A 22,499-nucleotide genomic window follows, 5' to 3' on the forward strand; every position below is an offset into this window, starting at 1 on the left:
TTTTAACCCACACCATGATCTTTTCCTGACCCTAACCAAGTGTTTTTTGTGCCTAAACCTAACCAGACCTTAACCACAGGGCATCATGATGATTTCGGAACGGACTTCGGAACAATGAGTTTGATATGGTCAGAAAAATGGGCTGTCGAACCAATGGGCAGTTCCCGTATATTGGAGGGCTGTGGTTACGTGACCAATGTGCTGATGGGAGTAAAGAAGGAAGCGTTAATTACTCAACCTTAAAGGGGAAGTTCCGTTTTTTACAACTTGGACCTTATTTCTGGCATTAAATACGGTTGTTTACTCACCCAGATAAGTTTGGTGTCATTTGGAGTCCTTCGGAAGATATTTGGACCTACTAACCTCTGCAAAAAAAAAAAAAAAAAACAGAGGCAATTCATAAAGACAATCTGCTTTACCACCGAAGCGTTCACCTTTCTGTTTCTCACTTTTTGTCACTGAGCACTATGTAATAATAAATTCACGTTTTGCATAAGAAGTGCCTCTGCTTTTTGTGCAGTGTGCGGGCCGTTCTACACAAGCGATGAGAAGAAACTAAAGAAATGTAAATTCTCATAGTTATTTAATTATCAAGCAAACAAATTCAAGGAAAATAAACAATTCATGCATGTGTGTAGGCTACTTACTCAATCGAAAGTTGCCCTTCAGTCCTGCAGGCTTTGACTGGGTCTTCCAGTTTACTTTCAGGACACGAAAAAAAACAGCCCGGTTGATCATAGAAGTGAAATCCTCTGTAGCTGTGAGACAGTCATTTCTGGAGACATCCAGACGTCTATCTCCTGGCCACAAATCCCACTCGGAGCAACAAAGGCATTCCTCCTCTGTTGGCACAGTGGAACATTGTTCACAAGAACACCACCAATTAGCATCTATTCTCAGACGTGCAGCAGTGTGTTGTTCTCTGGCCGGCTGTTCCTCTCTCTGCCTCCACATCCTCCTTTCACAGAGCTCCTCATCCGTATACTCTGGCTCAAAACAGTAAGGACGTCCATCATATTCAAAGTCGTCGTCCACAACCTCAAAATCTGACAAATATTCAGCCATGTTTCAAAAAACTAACAGTAGCAAATTCCAGCTGTAAACAGAGCCGTGCTGCGGGTGTGCGGTAGCGTGCGCACCTGGATGACATCATCCAGGTCAGAGGTTAGTAGGTCAGTATAAATGACCCAGATGATGATGACAAGCAACTCTAGTGATTCATAAAAACATATTGGTGAAATGAACGAGTTTTGCGGCAGGTAATATGTTATTTAGAGCTTCATTGTCGGTGCCCCATCATTCCCACTATATGGATGTACGTGGCTCTCGCGGATCTAAATATCTTCCGAAGGACTCCAAATGACACCAAACTTATCTGGGTGAGTAAACAACCGTGTTTAATGCCAGAAATAAGGTCCAGGTTGTAAAAAACGGAACTTTCTCTTTAAGTTAAGGATATAATATAATTCGTGGGGTGGTAATTCATAGGATATCATACGAACTGTTTTGTGAGGATACGTTGCAATCGTTTGAATGTCTAAGAAAGTATGACAATGAGACATTGAAGGCCCACATTCTTCAAGGCCTGAGCCAATACAACAATGTATATAAGCGTACTATTCTCATGATTTCTCTTTTCTCCCTTCATGTTCTTTCACGTTATGTAAAGCAATGGAGAAATGTTGATTTACCAGATTTGATACACTGTACTTGACGGAGACAGCTGATGTGACTGCGTCATTGGAGCTGAATACTAAATGCAGTCTTGCTCATAAATTATGGACTTGCCTTTGGTGTTCCTCTTCATTGTCCATTTTAATCCCCAGGCTTTTCGTGATCCGCATTGGACGTTGTGGCGTGTAGCTGCGAGACACTCATTGGGATGAGGACATCAACTCACCGGTTTAAAAACTCTACCCCTGCTACTTCTGCTAGCTAGCCAGGTCGATTTTCAAACACAACATCAAGGAAAGATGGAGAGGATGGGCACCAGCCAAACTACCATCCTGCTAGCCATTGTACAGACGATGGAAGTTAACTGGACGATCTCACGCTGGATTGGTTTTCAACGGGATATCAGGAACTGCAATATCCTTTAATTCGCCGAAATGTGGCTAAATCCTGGAGAGCGCCCTTCAACCAGCGGGCTCTCAATCAGACTGTGGTGAGAGAAGGAAAAGAGGCATGTGCTTTACAGTGAATGTGAGCTGCTGTCCTGTTCCTGCTGTGGATCGCTGTTGTACACCATTCAGAGCCGGCTGCAGAGCAGAGTCGCTGCGCATGTTCCGAAGGAGCTACCACGCAGCCATCTTGTTGGGGTCAGGGTGTGTGGACAGGTAAATCATTCCACTACCAGAAATCATGGACTACCAGAACCATCTGGAAATATGGACGATTATAAAGCAGCAGCCAAACAATGTGAGAAGGCATAAAAAGGACTAGATTACAGTGTTTGAGTTGCACCCTAATGTTGAAGTGGCCCCACTGTAGACCACTGAGATCCACACTGACCTCTGACTCTCTGAGATCCAAGACCTGAAGGTCAACAAAGCTTCCTGGGATTGAAAAAGCCCTCGTAACGCATAAATGTGTGTCTGCATCCGTTTCTTGAATGAGGGCCGACCACTTGATAGCTTGCAGCACACGTAATAGACCGTCCGCACTTGCCATTAGGCATCATCATGAGCAGTCAAGTCACATCCCTGCAGGACTCTACAGGTCCCGCTGGACAAGGCTCTTAAAAATACTGCTCTCTTGTCCGTACTATTTGATGCATTAAAGCCTTTTTCTTCTTTTGGCCTCTTCAAAGACGGCTTCATTGTTAGCCTTCTATAACACAAAGGCTGGAGAACACAGCACAGGCCTCCTGCAGGTTAGGTAGCTTTAACACCTAAGGACCTGAGAAAGGACTCTGGCATCACACGCATGCTGATGTTGTGAAGCACTTTGAATTAAAACAGCACTACGGGCAACAGGGCAAGTCGGTGGACAGTCAGTACAGTATATGAGGTGATGTCAGTGAAGTGCACTCACTGGGCAGAGAACATGGGACATCATACAACGAAGACACACAGGCACACCCTCTCCCCTTTTAATTTAAGAAATGGGAACCACCATCTCATCTTATTAGTTCTTGAATATTTAATTACTTAGAATTATAATCCACATGTTTCTCATTTTAATGAACAAGCTAAAATCATTATTTTTCAAAGAACAAATTGCTAATTTTTGGATTTAAATTGTAGTCTTTTAAATGACTCATTGATTCAGTAATTGGCCGACAAAGTGTTACATCACTAACAAAAGTATAGTCGTCCATTTTTTTATCTCCGATGGTTTCTTTGTGGTTTATCCAGTGATGTAAAACCAGCACACACTCACATTTACTGTGTGAGACTTTAAACTGAGCTGGGTGGGACAAAAGCACCTGGATGATCTTTACACTTGTATAAGTGTAAGAGTTCACATGCTGCATACCATAACTCCAATACAAGCTAAAGTTAAAGGAGAAAGAGAACCTGGGTTGCAGCACGGTCTCAAACAAGTGAGACTCAAATAGGCCACTCCCACGCTTGAATAACCTTCCTCTTTGTGGATTTTCTCCTGAGAGGACTGATTGGTGGATCTCTCCACCTGATCTCAAGGAGTCATGTACCCTGCTTAGTAGGTATGGCAGCGTATTGCATTCACTTGACATATAAAAAATAATCTGTTTTATTGAGTAATTATTTCTGTTTTTCGGAGTAATTTTTTATTTTTTGTTGTAATTTTTTTCCTGTTTTTCTCTGTAATTTTGTTTGTGTTTTTTGTGGGGGTTTTTTTTGTTTGTTTTTCTGAGTATTTTTTTCTGAGTTTTTCTGAGCTCAATATAATGGAAGCAAACATGACCCGCTTGTTTAGTTTAATCCAGTTTTACTTTGTTTTGGGTTTGAGACACTGGGAGGTACTCTTGTCTTTAAGTCATATAGATGGTGTTATCATTAGTTTGTCGACTTTGCGCAGGCACCGGTCACTTGCAGGTGCCAGGTGGGAGCTTCTCGCGAGATTTTGAAGTATCTTGTCTCCTCGTTCAGGAAAAAAAAAAAACACCACAAAAAACAGAAAAAAATACCACGAAAAACAGGGAAAGAATAAAGAATAAATGCGGCTTTTTTATTTATTTTTTTTATAAGTAGGGACCTACTAAGGCCCCCAACTGACATTATTCCTTCTCATCCAAATGCACTGACTAGATCTAGCTGCTCCATCTGACATTTCCTTCACTGTCCTCCTAAAACTCTGTCCCCGCACTCCGAGAACAGGAACAGTCAAAACATGCATTTCTGATATATTTTATTACATTTTGACTAGTAAAACCAAATTTTGTATTTGCACAACAATATTCAGACACTGAAGGGAAAAAAGCAGGTTTATACTTTATTACACACTTGTGACTATTAAAAATAAATCCAATTTTCCAAATGACTTCCTGTTTAAAGACGATGCTTAGTTTGGTATACCTCTCGGGTCCTGCGTATCCCAAATAGCGAGGAGAAATTAAAAGCCCATGCCAAACAAAAGCCAGTGTCTCAGGAGGCTAACTTAAGCATCCAGCTTCAGAAAAATAAAATTATTATTTATACTGTGATGCTGTTTACATCAACATTAATAGTAGTTCTCTTGTAAAATGGACACAGCTTAAACTATGAGCACCTCCAGCATATATTGAGCTCTTCTCATACTCTTGGATGGTGCACAATTCAAACCTCGTATATTCTCTTCAGAATATTTTAAGCGACTTGATAGCTTGAGGGAAAATGTTCATTTATCTGATTAACCTATGATATAACACATAAATCTACACTGCACCCATTTATTAAACTGAGGATTTTTTTTTTCCAGTGTCATATCTCTTTAACCTTTAATCCCCTTTCCTTCTAACATCCTCGTTCTTCCTATATTGATTTTACATTTTTTAATACTTTAGATGCTGTTTTATCTTTCTTTAATCTTCACAGATCAAACTTACTTAGTTAAGAACTCGATTAAGTACTTACTTGCTAAGTTAAGAGCTTTTTTTACAGGTACAAGATGATTCATACACTGAATAATGACAAGAGTTTTACTTAAATTATCTTCAGTGTTATCAATATTAGAATGAATTGAAATCTTTCAACTGATGGACTTAACTTTGCAGTTAGGTGGCTGAACTCTTGTCTAAAGGTGAAGAGAGAGGAGGAGCACACACCAGGGTTGGAGAGGTGCTGACCATTGACAAAAAAATACAAATTTAAACACCACTTAAAGTGGAAAAGAACAGAATACCCCTGTTTTTTGAACAATGAATTCCTGTAGGAGGGGGAGACTGCAAAACAACTGAACTGAACTCTTGTCTAAAACATCCACCGTAAGTCAAAGCTCTTCTGGACATTCTTACAATCCTGTACTCCCAAATTTTTGGTTTGAAATCTGCCTCTGGATGATTTTCTTTGTTTGAAAATTTGCAATTGCAGCATTGTTGGATTAAATTTTCTCTTTAAACTTCATTTTGAAGGGTGAATACTAATTTTTCAGTTAGTTTCTGTCAGTTCGGCATCAGTGTCTTATTCCATGTGTGCGTCCCCATTTCCTTCTCTAATTTCTCCCTCTCATCACAAGTGCTAAAATGTAACAAGTGTAATCCAGTTATGCAATCAAGATATAAGTGTTAGAGATGCAGTCATAGTGCAGATGCTGAGTTGTGTTAACAGTAATAAGGTGCTTCATCTTGGGAGGTAAATGTGAGGGTGCTTCAGTGTCACCACCAGGGAGCAGTGTTGTTAAGCAATCCCAAAGGGCACAGAGCATTAGTCAGAGGGTCAGGAAGTGGTAACTCAGTGTTGAGCGGCACTGCAGGAGCAGATAGAGATGATAGTGAGCAAAGTATAACGTGTTGTTTGTAGGGTTAGTAGGCAGCTTGCATTAAGAAGTAAAATATGACCAGGGTGAAGGTCATATATATATCAGAGTCAGCTGTTTGGTTCCTATACGTGGATACAAACACCTGCTGAGTATGAAAGCCTAACCCCTGCGGACGCCACTACAGCAGCAACGTTACAGATAAACTTTACATACACACTATAATGCAAATTTGAGTTCAATAACACCCAGAATGCACTGTGTTTTATTGATAGCCAAGCACAGCTGGATACAAAAACAACGTCTAAAAACAGGTTGTGATCTTTTTACTCTTACCACAATGAGGAAACAACACTTTTTCAATGCTGCTGACACTTTTATTATTATTTTAAAAACTCGATACATTCATTTGCTGTTGTATTTTGACTTTGATTTCCCTCACAGCTGTATCAAACACTCTATAAAACCCAACTGGAATCACGAAACAGCATCCCAGTTGAGATTGTGGTATGAGAGCTATGTCGCTGGGAAGTTGTCTTGATGTATATTTCATGAGAAGCTCTTAATTTCAGGGTGATAGCTGAGGCCATGCTTTGTTTCTTGCTTCATTATTGCTGAACTGAGAGCTCACACACACATTCTCGTACTTCTGTCTTTGTGGGGACCCTCATTGACGTAATGCATTCCCTCGCCCCTTACTCTGATCACTACTAAATGCCTCACCCGAACCCTAATACTAACCTCAACCTTATTGCCAATTCTTTACCTCCAAACAGGTCTTTAAAGAAGTGAGAATTGGCCAAAATGTCCTCACTTTCCAAAAATGTCCTCACTTTTTTAGTAAAAAATAAAAATGTGTTATGGTCCTCACTTTGTAGCATGTACAAGTACGCTCACACACACGCTCTCCAGGTCAGAGCCATGAAAGACATCTGCAGCTCGCGGCGGTGTTGGGAGAGCTCGCATGTGCCCGCGTCTGACAGCAGAATTAGGGCAGAGCGTGCAGATGACAGCGGGGAGATGTAGATGTACGTGCATGTGAGTCAATACAGCACTGCAGCAACACGAAAACAAAACAAAGACGGGAAAGCAGACTTGATCAAAACTCCTGGCCCCTCTGGGTATACAGTCATGCAGAGAGAAACAGTTTGAATTCTGTCTTACAAAGGAACTTCACTGTGAAGCGAAGATTGAATAAGACTGAAAATATCGTCCTTTGGATTCAGGAATAAAGTCGATCTTCACTATAGTTTGTTTCCTCTGACCACGCTTATACAGTAGCATGCTTATTTTAATTGAATTGAATTCTGTATCCATGTATGTATTTGTTGATTGCAGAGATTGCAAGAGACAGAAACAGATGGTCCCAATACGCTCAAGGATTCTTGTGATGTGCCAGTACCCCAGATGTACCCCTAATCCAAGGTGGGGCCTCCTTGGATGGGACTTGGCGCTGACCTGACACAGGATCTCTGGGAGTGTCCTGCTTCACCCACATTTATCTATACATCCCAGTGGTTTCTGCTCTTTCCCAATAATTTTTCTGGTCACGTTCAGTCTATTTTTGTTCTCAGCCCCCAGGTGCCATGTACATATCTTAAAAGCTGCTTTTTAAAAATGTGTTCTCCGTCGGCTGTAAAACTTAAACTTCGATCAAAGAAAGGTTCCTAAATGTTTTCTGTAAGATTCCGCAGCCTTCATGCTGACAGTCGGGCTTTCCCACCTCAAAGCTTTTGCTGGATGTAAAACAAATCTCACACCTCTGTCTTGCAGACAGAGAAAAGGAGGGTGCTGTTTATCTCAGTGTTTACTTGTCCAGCGGCCACACTGTGTGCACAGACGTGTAAATGGATGTGGAGAAAAATCCCTTCAGTTCTGATTCAGCTGCACTCTGTGAGACGTGCTGAGTGTGTTCCTACGAGAGGCGAGCACCAAAAAGGGGGGAAGTGTGTATAACTGGTGTGTGAGTAAAATGCAGCCTGAGGAGAGGATCAGAGCATATTAGCACCTAATGGTGGGAAAAAACTTCATTATTTCACTTGAGCAGTGAAGGTGTGAAGGGATGGCTTTGCAGTTGCCGCGTCGCAGTTTCAGTTCACGCCATGTAAACTGTAAATAACTGATGTTGCACCTAAACATTATTATGACAGCCTTGATTCCATCTCACACAACAGTTCTTTTTTCTTTTTCTTTTTTGCTCAGCACGGATACCATTACGTTTCAAACATCTAACAGCCAGCTCGTGTTCAATCACAGGTTGTCAAACACCAATGCTTTGTCATGCCCCTTGTGTCACATAGGAACGCATGGGGGCGATATTTTTTCTATGTGGCGCACAGCAGAAAGACAATGAGTGCATTTACATGGACAGTTTGATTCCCTTTTCATTCGGAATGAAAGTTCATTCCTATTAAAAGTGATCTTGTAAACACCTAATTCAGAATGAAAGTGGCCAATGCGATTGAAAATTCAATCCGATGTAAGGGGCTGGAATATTCCATTTCTAATTCCGAATGCAAGAATTTCTTGCACTTGTATACACTCATTCCTCTTTTAAGTTCATTCTGGTCTTTCTGCGCATGCTCGTTTCCTTGCCCTTCTGGCATGATGACGTCGGACTCGTTGCACTAACCAGTTTCCATACGCCACAGCACGGTCTTCTACCTCCCTTCTCCTCATCAACAGACGAAGCATTAGCAGAACAAGGTTGTTGTCGTCCTGCTGCTTCAAGAATATAAGCAAAACAAGCCCGAAAAAGGCACTAAGAACGGCATCGTCAAGCATCTTGTTATCTGGAGCGAGGACTAGTGTTTGCTTCCGGTAAACGTAAACACGTAACATCAGCCCCGCCCCCTATCCAATCAGAAACCTTCCCTGCCCCAAACCTTGCGCGGACCCAAATAAAGCCAATTAAACGGATCTCCCGTTTAAACCCTCATTCGGAATAAATATTTCTCATGTAAACTACCTGGAAAAACTTTAACTCCGAATGAATGAATGATTTCAAAATCATGGTTTGGCTCTACATACATACGGGAAGAGAACACCAGGTTCCCAGGTGAAAGTCTGGGGTTTGTTTGACCCATCCGCCACCCCTTGCACCTGACCTATAAGGACTTTCCAGCTCCTTATATTACGTCTTTACCGGCAGCATTTCAGTTCGACACCATCCAGAGGTGTATACTGCTACGTCAGGTGCTGTCTGGCTTTGGTTTTTGTGACAGGTGTCTGACGCCAAAATTGCGAACAAAGTGGTGGTGTTCAAAGACTCCAGAGCAAGAACAGGCTAATTTCACATGGGACACAAACGGCGGACTTCTGAATGAAAGTCCAGTGTGGTGGGACCCATTCACCTACTACATGGACTCTCTTGCCCTTCATAGAGTGGTACAAGGATGACGTTTATTTGTAGGCCAACACGGAAGTTAGGTTGGTCTTGGCTTCCTTGACAAAAGGTCTATGGAATTTTTTCATCGTATTTTGGATTATTGCAGAAAATTAGCTCTGTGAACTAGCCTGGAAATCCAGACTCAAATCTAGAAAGATTCTGAGTCTGGCCCTCACGGATACACCCTTCCTACCCAAGGGGCGACACTAACTGCGGCATTTCAAATGCCACCGCACACAATTGGATAGCACGATGGCCAATCAGAGCAAACAACAAGCTGACGTATTCATTGCAGTAAGCCGCATTGGTTTGCCGACCAGTGGGGCTAACTGATATATTATGCTTTTGCCGTATTCCGTCAGTAAACCGGCAAAAACATCCTTCCTGGAAGCGAAGGCTTCTAGGGCAGTCTTCTGTTCCTCTCTCAAGGAAAAAGATAAGTGTAGTTGGCTTAGCGTTTCTTCCAAAGCTAAATTGAATGGACGCGGTCCTTCAGCAGCTGCCATCTTGGCTGTTAACTTTTCGACTCCTACGGCGCAGTGCTGTCCTCATCATGTTACACCCGCCCAGAGCCTGCCTCTGTCAGATAGACGGAACTGATTGGTCCGACAGGCGATTCAGCAGGCTCTGCTCGTCGGGGCCAGATCCCCGTGCAGTGCGAATTAGAATTTCCTAGGGGCGGGGCATCTGGATTTCCAGGTTATCTGTGAACATCACTTTCATGATTCCTGAAGCAGAAATGCAATCATCAGGAGTAAAAAGCTAACGCAGTCGCATTACTTCAACATTGCCACCACGAAGAGGCTTCAAAGCTGCGTTCAGCGTGATGACGCTCTGTGGTCTCATTTAACAACGTGTCTTTTTTAATGCACATAAAAGCGGGCATACTGCAATAATATGAGCAAGAAAGTGTATGGAGGGTGGCAGGGGAGGTGTATGGGTCGAACAAACTCTCATATTTAGACATGTAATTCCACTGGCAAAGTGGTGGTATTTGAGTTGAGATGTTGAGGCCTCAGCTGTTTCTGTTTGGGACTGATGCTAAATACCAAATGTCAGCATGTTAACCAGTTAACCTGAGATGGTGAGCCTTTGAGCCTGTGCCTCACAAAGCTGTTAGCATAGTTTAAAACACACTGCTTTGGCTGAACTGAAATCATCATTGCATTTGACTGACTGTCAGACTCTGAACAGATCTGTGTTGACTGGTGAATGTTGCTTCATTCCGACCATCAGTTCCAATACTGCATAGCTGGAAGTGAATTATGGTTTTGCCAATAAAATCTGCAGCTAATCATTAAGCACAGAGGGTATGTCACAAATCAATAAACACTCATGCAAGGAGAACTGATGTATGGTGCGAGCAATGTGTCAGAAATATCAATAACTCCTAATCATCCCCCATCAGCAGCATGTGGAGCAGCCAGCCAGCTTTTATCACTGACTACGAGACAACAATAACATGGTTTGCTATGTTTGGCTTTTTAGATTTGATGGAAATTACATTAGTCATCATGAGAGCTGATGAAATCTGCACCGCCGTGATGTGAGCCAGCTCCGACACTCTAATCCCACCAATACAGCCGGGGTAAGACTAAATGAAGCAGACAGTTTGTAATTCACAGACCTACAGGAGAACACAGAATTAACATTTTGAGAGAGGGAACCTGGGAAATGAGGGTAGCTGTCTCTTCCTCGACACCTCTGATGCGTTCACAACTGACACAAGACTGTCTGTGTTGTATCATTGAAGAGGCCTGCGTGCAAACACGTGTAGATGCAGTATTTGGCTGAGTGTGACAGCTTGGCAGGTCACTGCTTTGTCTGCATGAATGGATTTGATTTCCGTAGGAAAGAAAGTTCACTTTATTCATTATCTTTTCAATACATGAAATGTTATTTTCATCCAGTTTGACATCAAAGGCACATGTAATAGAATCAAAGCATTTCAACTCAATCAATCAATTATTTATTTGTCACATGGAATACATGGAATACAAGATACAACTGCTGCTTGATAATTGTCTATATTTCCAGACGGTTAGAGTAATCCATGGTTTCTGGTTGTGGAATGATGTCATTGTCTACACATCCTGACCTTAACAAAGTGGACACATGGTCGCACCCCCTGAACACAGGCAGCGCCGCTCTGCAGCCGCTTCTAAAAGGTGTATAGCAGTGATCCACAGCAGGAACAGGACAACACCTCACATTCCCATCATCATTGTAAAGCACGTGCCTCCTCTCCTTCTCTCCCAGAGTTGTCTGCTCTGTTAGATCAGCATATAGAAAAAGAGTCATCTGATTGAACAGCCCTGTTGAGGATTTAGCCAAGTTTCAGTGAATCAAACAATATCACAGTTCCTCATTTCCTTTTGGAAAGTGATGTGCCACAGAGGTCGCTCAGTTTATTTTCCAACACCTGTACAATGGCTAGGATGCTAGTTCAGCTAGTGCCCGTCTTCTCCATCTACCCTTGATGTTTATTGATGTTTACATTTGAAAACCTTGACCTGGTAAGCTAGCAACTAGCTAGCTAGAAGTCAACAGAAGGAGAGTTTACAGACTGGTGAGTTGATGTCCTCATCCCAGTGAGTGACTCACAGCCACACGCCTCCATCATCCAAAGCCAAATATAACGAGTTTTGTATCATGTTTTGTATCATGGAGGATTAGTGCCACATTGAAAAATAAAAGATCAAAGTTTTCAAGAATAAAGTCATAATATTATGAGAAAAAAGGCACAATTTCAAAACAAAATAAAGTATTATTTTGAGAATAAGTGGTAATGTAATGAGAATAAAGTCACACTATTCTGGGACAAAAACGTTGTAATATTACAACAATAAAGTTGTCAATTTATGAGAAAAAAACGTACGCTAGAAAGTCAGGTGAAATAGTAGAAAGAGTGACAAAGCTCATACTCTAAAGAGATGTGGTGGACTTTCACCCTGGAGGCCTGCGTTTGTGTCCTGAGTGAGATCATTTCATTGTATAAATTTTGGACTCATGTGGCTTATTATTTTCAAATTTTTGGATGTATAACGCTGCTAATGTGAACTTCATATTCCAACTTACTCCCAGCAGATTGACCAGAGCCACCTCAAATTTGCTTAATAAAGTCTCGTGCTTTCTGATGAAGATTACGAGCTTTCGTCAAATGGCATTGCTGTGGTGTGGCAGCCATTTTGCATGTTTTGCCATAAACAAGGAAGTTGCTGTAACTTGAGCATACATTGTCCAATCTGCCCCATGTTTCATAAGAGTCCCGGCCTCATGCTATCTACATGCAAAAATTAAGTTATCACCATAGCGCCGCCTACTGGCAACAGGAAATTAAACGTTTCGTACTTGACACACTCCTCCTAGAGGGGTGACTATCAGTGATGTCCAAATGAAGCTTCATGAAGCTTCAACCCTTTGTTGAACAAAGAGTGCCAGAGTGGACCCAAAAAATAAAGACAATGCTTCATGAAGCTTCATTTGACCATTGCTAGTTGAAACCAAACTGCATTGCCATCCCTTGAGCCTTTTTCATTACACCAAGAGCGCCATCTAGTGGCTTCAGCAAATACAACTGGTGGTTCATGAAGCTTCATTTGGACATCACTAGTGACTATATCCACCTCAAATTTGGTCGGCATAGTCGCGAGACCTTGATGATGCTTACTTGTGATGATTGTGAGTTTACATCAAACGATGTTGCCATGGCGACGCCTTATTAGCCATGAAACAGGAAGCTGTTCTAACTTGCATATACCTTGTCCAATCTGCCTCAGATTTCAGCAGTTTTATAAGGCTCCAGGCCTGAAGACATGGAATTTACATGTGTGTTCTCCAGCTCCACATAGTGGACAAAGGAAGTGGCATACAATGTGAAACAGGTCATTTCAGCACCCATGCTCTCGAGGATATACCATCTCCCTCCTCTGGATTCACCCAGTCAGTGAAAAAGAACAAATGGTGCTGGCCTCCCTGTAACACTGTAGTACTTTGAAGCATTATCAGAGGGAGATGACTGCAGTTGAAATCAGCCTGAGAAGGATCAATTTCTCCTTTGTGAGGCCTCTTCCCTGTTTCCTACAGCCCAATAGTGATTCTGTGGACCCCAGAGGACCTGAAGCCGTGTTGGATCAGCCACAGAACACAAATCAGCATTAGGAAAAACTGCCAGACAGCGCTTCTTCAAACACTCTATCATTTGGATCTTAGAGGGGGGGATTACTGCATGCAACTGTGGCGTGTTTTTCTGTGTGTGTGTGTGTGTGTGTGGGCGCTTATACATGCACATTTGCACATGCATTTGAGTGCACTCTTCTTTGTATGTGCTCAAGCTATTTTTTCATAGTCCATCTGCTTAACACTTGAGCCGGTGTGGAGGAAGCAGCTGGTGAGGAGGATGGGAAATAAGGGACTGAGTGTTAACATTTGTTTAAGTTAGCGTCTCTTCAGAGCTTTGGATTTCTATGTGCCATGATAGCGAGCTGGAGAGGGACACGAAACTTTAATTTTGCACTAAGTGCATAATTTGATATCAATACAAGGGCGACTAAATAGGGCATATTTGTATTACATATCTGTAATTGTGTAGTATGCCGTCTCCCCGGCAAGGAGACGCAGTAATGCAGAGGAATCAATAGCTATCACCTAATGAATAGACTTCAGCAACACTGGCCTGTGTTTACGTGAGGAGAAATGCAAAGATCAATGAACCCAAGGTTGTTATCAGTGTTGTGGCTCACTCTGCTGGCCAAGGACTCACACAATGGCCGGCGGCTGCTCGGACTGAGGCGTGCAAAGCTCTTTGTTCCGGCTCTGAACAAAAGCTGTTCCCCCCTGTGTGTCACCTGGAGGACATGCAGATGATGAGGAGAGGCATTCAGTTCTCTGTGGGTTTTCCACAGCGGTGATATATTGATAGGAGTTGAATGCAGACTGACCAAGGTCAACATTCATTCAGAGCACAACCACTGTGCTGCCAATGAACTTTGGTGATTTGCTCCCCCTGTACTGGAACATCCAGACAGTTAGAAACTTACTGTACTATCACAAACTACACACATAATGTTGCACTAATAAATGTTTTAAGAACTGTGGATCAACTCATTGTGTTTGAATGATGCTTTCAGCTAAACGCTAATGTCCACATGCTAACATTTGCTGCACCTTGTATTTCATTCTGCGTAACTGAAACCTGTTGTCCTCGTTCGTGGACACTTATGCGCCATCTAGTGGTAGCAAAAGCATAAAACTGGTTATTGTTAGTAAAGGATCATGCTTTGGCTTAAAATTCCCAGTGTGGGTGGCAAAATACTGTCAGGAAATGCACCACTGTCGAAGTGAAAAAACAACCCGTCCCTGGTGGAAACACAGTGACAGGTCAACACATTCTCACATATCAACGTTTGGTCTTGGACTTTCCACATTGAGGTATGATGTGCAAGGTACCCTGGGTGCGTTGGTTGTTGACGTTCTGGGATGCCGTGTCAGTTTCCACCTGTTAAATGCATTGGTTGTTTTTAAAATAGACTTCTGTTTTTACAGGAAGTGTACAGTTGGCAAACAGTCTATTTCAAAATAATCACACTACGTTGGTACAACACTGGGAATTGAGATTTTTTTTCAATAACACTTCATAAGACAGCCCATGTTTTAGAGTGTACCTCTTGCCCACTTTCCCGGGAGTTAGCGTATAACTCCCAGGAACTTACATGTACTTTCCCAGGAGTTAGAGTATAATGACACGGTCACTTGGCATATACTTCCCCGGGAGTTAGAGTATAACTCATGGTCACTTTGCATATTCTTTCCCGGGAGTTAGAGCATAATTCCTCCCGGTCACTTACCACATACTTTCCCAGGAGTTAGGGTATAACTCCCGGGAAATATGTCCTAAGTGACCACGAGTTATACGCTAACTCCCGGGTAAGTATGTGGTAAGTGACCGGGAGGAGTTATACCCTAACTCCCTGGGAAGTATATGCCAAGTGACCACGTCGTTATACTCTAACTCCCAGGAAAGTACATGTAAGTTCCCGGGAGTTATGTGCTAACTCCCGGGAAAGTGGGAGAGAGGTACACTCTAAAATGCGGGCTGTCTTATGAAGTGTTACCTTTTTTCCTTCAACAACAAATGCACGTGGTTGGGTTTCGGATAAAAGAACAGGGTTTGGCTTTACAATCTTACAGCAAGCAAACAGCAGCCTCCTAGGTGAAAGTCGATGGTTGGTGGACCCGTCCACCACCAGTCCCGTCTACGCTACCCGGACTTCCTCCGCCTGAACCTTTATTGTTGTCCTGCCTTGTCTCTCCCTGACACTGCTGGGCCGATGCCAACTGGCTACATATCATGCCAGTGTGACAGGATGACTTTTTTCGTTGTTGTCTAACGCTGGGTATCACTGACCAAGCGTTGGTTTTCAATGACTTCGGAATCAGACTGGGATTGACAGGCTAAAAGGCCACGGAAAATGCAGGAACTTGCTAAAAAACCAACCAGTTTTGTTGTTTGTAGGTCTGAAACAATGGTCTGCAGCTTGGCAAGAGTCTTGTCTAGGTAGCACACTATCATCCATCCACCATCCTCTCCACCTTCCAGTGACAAAGTCAGCTCATATACTACATCCCTTTAGAAATGTTGATGTGACACCATGACAGGTACAAATGTACCATGCCAACATTTTCTTCTGGGGACCGAGATATTTGGTCGTACACCAAAGTATTGACCAAAGCATAATTTCAACCTGCTGTTTCTGCTAGAGGAATTCCCATAATAATTAGCATTAATTCTCAGCGGAACATGAATGTCTGTCCCAAAGTTCATGATAAAGCATCCAGTAGTCGTTAAAATATTTTTGTCTGGAGCAAAGTAATGGACCAATCGACCAAAACTGTGACCACAAGAGCCAAGCCAAGTTTATTATTCATCCAAAAATGTGTTTTTTGTTCAATTAGAACAAAATACACATGAAATTTGTATCTTCTCAGAATTCTTTTTATATTTTCTTGTATCTCTTCAATCAAAGATATGTTATTGTGCTGTGGTAAACATAGTTAATGAATAATTCCATACCAGTGGGAGCAAAGTGGGAGATACAACTTGGCAGCTGTTGAACATTTTAATAACCAGAAATCAATCCTAGCTGTGCAGAACTGCATATAACAGTGTCTTTAATACGGTGGTTTTGATGTTTATGTCTTATTTACTGTCTGATTGTTCTTATTTACTATTTAAGTCACGTATAGCTTCACAAGTATATACTGTAAATCAGCCAAGGTATTGTCAATGTTTGCAGAGAGACAAAGAAACCGATAAACAGCATTGAAGAGGACTTCATAGGGCAGGACACATTCCATCAAACTAAATGGGAGATTCTGTCTCCATTTCAAGGTCTTGTTGCTCATTAGGAGCCAGAAATTCATTATCAAATCTATTTGTCCTGCTTTGTCCTTGTAAACTGTTCACACCACTACTGAATAAGTAAAGACAGACACAGGACATCGGCGCCAAGGTGTCATGTAATCAATAAATTCATGATGTGTGGAGCACTAAAATATCCCGCCGAGATTTATACCATAGAGCCCCGCCATTTTGGATATTGTTATCATTAATTAAGGTTGTCCACATGGTCACAAAACACTAAGTCAATGCCTATAAGAGAAAGTAGGGGTGTGAGTGTCTTACACAGGTGTGTGCCATGAGATTAAAGCGCATACAAATCAAAACTGCAATTAACACCTTGTACATCTGTTTTGTGAAAGTTTGTCATAATACACGTATGAATTCTTTTGTTATGGCCAAAAACATGTTTTGTGAGATCACTGTGACCTTTGAGCTTCAACCACCAAATTCTAATCGGCTCATTCTTAAATTAAAGTGGATGTTTTTGCCAAATCTGAAGAAATTCCCTCAAGGTGTTCTTGAGATACTATGCTCATGAGAAGGCAACAGGTGAGATCACAGTGACCTTGACCTTTCACCTTGACCACAAAAATGTAATGAGCTCATCCTTGAGTCAAAGTGGGCATTTGTGCCAAAAAAAAGTCCCTCATGACCATGTTGTGATATCACATTTGAAAGAATAAGATAGACAAGGTCACAGTGACCTTGACCTTTCACCTTGACCACAAAAATCTAATGACCCCATCCTCGACTCAAAGAGGACATTTTTACCAACGAAAATCCCTCAAGATGTTCTTGTGACATCACGTTTGAAAGAATAAAACAGACAAGGTCACAGTGACCTTGAGTAGTGACCTTTGAACATCAAAATCTAATCAGTTCATCATTAAGTACCTGTTGAAAATATGCTAGGCAGATGGACGTACAGACAACCCTAAAACAGTTCGGCTATCACTCGTGCAGAGGCATAGTAATGCATTTCTTAAAAAACATATTTGCACACAGTGGGTCACCATCTCGTTTCACAAGATCTATTTCAAGGACCGTAATCTTTGATGTTTAACACATCAAAAGACCTTTTTTTTCCTCCTACACAAGTCCTTTTGACCAAGGCCAACTTCTATGAGTGTTCAGGGAAGTATAATCAGTCAAATATGGTGTTCACATACTGGAGATTTTACTAAAAGGAGAACAGTCTAAGGGGACAGACTTTTAAATCTCCCTGACCCCAGATCAGCCCTCCCTTTTGAGATTTCTGGGGTAAAAGATCAAATGGTTCCATCAAAATAGTTTCCCGTCAAGACTGCCTTTGTGTGCACCATGGGTCGTAAAAGTTTGTTATGCAGAGGACAACAGTCTTAAGCATCATGGTTGTATTTATCCCACACGGTCACAATCTGCTTGTTTGCTCCACCCTAGTTTTCCCCTCCACACCCTTATTTTTAGCCTTTCCCCATTTCCCTCCCTTGCCTGTGTCCACCCACTCCAGCTGTGTCTTGTTTTTGTGCTTAGTTTTCTGTGTCTATCCACCTGTGTGTTTCTCTTTGTTCCTTGCCAGTTCATTGAACATCCCTGGTTTGTTTCAGTGTAGTTTGTGTTCTCCTTTCTTTTGGACTTCGTGTTTCCTTGCCTGCTTGTTTGGAGGATTTTTTTTTTTACCAGTATTAAAGCTTGCTTTTTGTTTAAACCTTCAACCTGCCTACTGCTTTGCATTTGGGTCCCTTCTGAACTGAAACGTGTCTGAGAGTAGGTGTTTCTGTGGTGATCTGGAGACTTCAAGGATGAGGCCGATCACCGAGTGCTTTCTTAATGCACGTTTAATTATGAGCTCGGATCAGAAGCTATGTGATGATTGTGAACACAGAAGAGAGACACAGCTTATATAGGATGGTGGCACGTATACTATTACCTAAAATGGTGCTCTGACACATTTAACTTGACCTTGGGCCAACTAAAATTAGTCTAACTTGTCCATTCATCAGTAAGCCTAGCACTTCTGACACCATGACATGATCCCCAGGGGTCTTGACCAAGTATCCATTGGTCAGTGGAGATGTAAAAATACATACTAACACATGTCATAAGGGAATTTCTTCAAATATGGCACAAATGTCACATTAAAATATTCTGCAAAAACATTTTGGCATTTATTCACTATCATAACTCAGTATGCGGCAGCATGCGTTTAGGTTGTCTGTCCATATGTCCATCCATCCCACCCTTGTAAACGCAATATCTCAAGAACCCCTGAGGGGAATTTCTTCAAATTTGGCACAAACGTCCACTTCGACTCAGTGATGAACCCTTTAGATTTTGGTGGTCAAAGTCAAAGTCACTATGAGCTTGCATCCACCTCATTCTCATGAGCTTGATATCTCAAGAACACCTTGAGGGAATGTCTTCAAATTTGGCACAAACGTCCACATGGAAGAATGACCTGAACTTGGTGATCGAAGGTCAAGGTCACTGTGACCTTACAAAACATGTTGGGTTTTTTTTGGTCATAACTCAAGAATTCTGCTAACATTCACGTCCTACTACTGCATGTCATGAACTCGGCTTCTTCTCCGGAGTCTTTGTGCTCTATTGTCTCGCAGGTTCCCTCGAATTGCTGTGACGCCTCAATCATGGGTCGTGATTACGTTGCTGTAGTGGTCCTGCCTGATGCCTCAAACAACATAATCATACTCTGTTATTTGCTAGACTGTATAAATATATTTGTTTTAACCAGCTAAATAGTGCTTAACATAACTGTATAAGTGGTCTTCAATTGCAAAATCTGTGAATTGCTGATTTGAGAAAAAGACTCCACGCTCTCCTCAGAGTGACTTTATTGTAATAAAGAATCTCGATTCTGGGTTTGTTTTTTTTTTGCAGATCAGTCCTCCTCTTTCAATCCCTCCCCTCAGTATGGTAAACATATTTAAGCTGGATGGGGAAAACCCTTGAAATAGTCATAAATCCTGGGTAAAGATGTTTTTATGCGCTCTAGGCTGAGCCATTCCTTATCCAAATGGACTCCATGCACAAAGTGTCTGTATGCGGGCTCCTCCAGCCGAACCTCCATCCTCTGTCACGGTGCAGGCAAGTGTTTCAGATGATACTCCATCATAGAGATGCACCACATCCGAGCCTCATTAACATACACAGAGCATTAAGGAGACCAGACATAGCTTCTCTTAACATACTGATATGTGGAGCTGAGTGCAACAACAGCAAGGGACTTATACTCTTTATGTCTGTGGAGGGAGCACAGAAAATGTTTGTCGAAAGTATGTCAGGAGTATTCAGTCTAGCACAAACACATCAGTGTGTGGATGTGCACATGGATTACTGAAAGGGCCAATTGGGCACAGGTGCAGGCTCAAATTAACACATATCAACTGAAAAGACACTTAAAATGGTCACAAATAGATGCAAAGGAACAACTAGGGGACACATAATGACTACAAAAAGACACAAACGACCAAAAAAGTCATAAATATAAGGTTTCAGTTCAGATGAAGACCCAAACGCAGATTCAACAGGTAGGTATGCAGTCTTTAACAGAAGACGAGCTTTAATATACAGTGGCTGGTCAAGGATTCCAAAAAAGGCAGGCAACTCAAAATCCAACTGGGAGCAGAAACAAAAATCCAAATTTAAAAAAACAACAAGGGTGGAGAAGACAAGACTGATACAGAACAGGTGTGAAGGGAAGACGGGAACAGGGAAGGACTAACGATACAGGGGTGGCAGAAAACAGGCGGGAAAACACACAAAGACAGGAAGTAAAACCAGACACGACACATGAGGAGAGAACAGGAAGCAGATTAAATATGAGCTAAACAACATGAAATAAGGAACACAAACAGAAAACTGAGAGACCAAGTCCACAGTTTAACAGAATATAAAACCAAAACCCAGGATCATGTCACGAATGAGATACGAAATGACTTCAAAGAGATGCAAATGAACTACAAAGAGAAACAAAACAACCAAAAAATATGCAAATATACCCCTAAAGGATACAAATGACTTCAGAGACACAAAACAACTTCAAAGAGATTCAAAGGAACTACTAATAGACACATGACACCTCCAAAGAGACACAAATATACCTCAATAAGATGCAAAATGACTTCAAAGAGAAACAAAACAACCAAGAAAAGATGCGAATATACCACTAAGAGACATTAACTGACTTAAAACAGACACAAAATGACTACAAAGAGATGCAAAGGAACCACAGAGATGCAAATATACCCCTAAAGGACACAAATGACTTCAAAGACACAAAACAACTACAAAGAGATTCAAAGGAACTACTAATAGACACATGATGACTACAAAGAGACACAAAACAACCAAAGAAGATGCAAATATACCTTAAGAGACATCAAATGACTACAAAGAGACACAAAACAAAACAAAGAGAAACAAACAACCAACAAAGATGCAAATGTACCTCTAAAGGACACAAATGACTTCAGAGACAAAAAAACGACTACAAAAAGATTCAAAGGAACTACTAAAAGACACATGACGACTACAAAGAGACACAAAACAACCAAAGAAGATGCATATATACCCCTAAGAGTCACCAAATGACTTCAAAGAGACACAAAACAACCAAAGAAGATGCATATATACCCCTAAGAGTCACCAAATGACTTCAAAGAGACACAAAACAACCAAAGAAGATGCATATATACTCTAAAGGACACAAATGACTTCAGAGACACAAAACGACTACAAAAGATTCAAAGGAACTACTAAAAGACACATGACGACTACAAAGAGAAACAAACAACCAACGAAGATGCAAATATACCCCTAAGAGTCACCAAATGACTTCAAAGAGACACAAAACAACCAAAGAAGATGCATATATACCCCTAAGAGACACCAAATGACTTCAAAGAGACACAAAACAAAACAAAGAGAAACAAACAACCAACGAAGATGCAAATATACCCTAAGAGTCATAAAGGAACTACAGAGAGATGCAAAACAACTACAAGGAGAGGTAAAACCATCACAAGGTCTACGTGTCTTGCTCCTGTGTTGAGAGGTGGTGGGGCCCTTTGCATGCCTATGCCCAGGGGCCCATTGTACCATCATACTGTATCCCTGGTCCCCAGGTCTTTGTTTCTCATGGCTTCGCTTCCCCACACAGGAATACGGCCTCATTTAAACCATCATTAGAAATTCAGCCGACGGACAAAGGTCACTGCTGGGTGCCAAAAAAGAAACGCTGATGAGGGAGCAGAAACACAAAAGATCAAATATTATTCAATTAAAAACAGCACACGTGCAAAGTGACAAGGAAGTTATCTTTAGTTGGAAAACAACTTTGTACAGGTTCGAGAGGTTACAGATGTTCAGACACAGATACATACCACAACTAATAAATACAGACACACGGTATATACAGCATTTACAGAGGACAGGAGAGCTACATGTGGTTTACAAAAATGTCATCAGACGTCAAGATTCCACTTGATGACATCACTGTAAAGATTTGGGTATTTGCATGCACTTCCATCAAGAGGACTTCGAAATGGTGTCATAGGGAGTTAGTTCTGGGTATAAAACCTACTTCTTTAGTAGAGAGTAAACTGTGTTTGCAGAATAGAGGACTGAGCAGCCACACTGGCACCGAATGCTTAATTATTCTTTAATGAGACTGAAATGAATTAGTTACGTCTTATGGGTAAGGAACGTCCTTAAGTTTGTCGAACTGAAAAGAATCAGGAGCATGATGACGAACTCCTGGAGGAAATGTTGCTTGAAAGCTAGACTTTCCGAGTTTTCCCGAATGATTGATTGTGTATTCTAGGGATAGTAAAT

The sequence above is a fragment of the Epinephelus fuscoguttatus genome, linkage group LG24, assembly GCF_011397635.1.
Source record: "Epinephelus fuscoguttatus linkage group LG24, E.fuscoguttatus.final_Chr_v1".
In the NCBI taxonomy this organism is placed as follows: Eukaryota; Metazoa; Chordata; class Actinopteri; order Perciformes; family Serranidae; genus Epinephelus; species Epinephelus fuscoguttatus.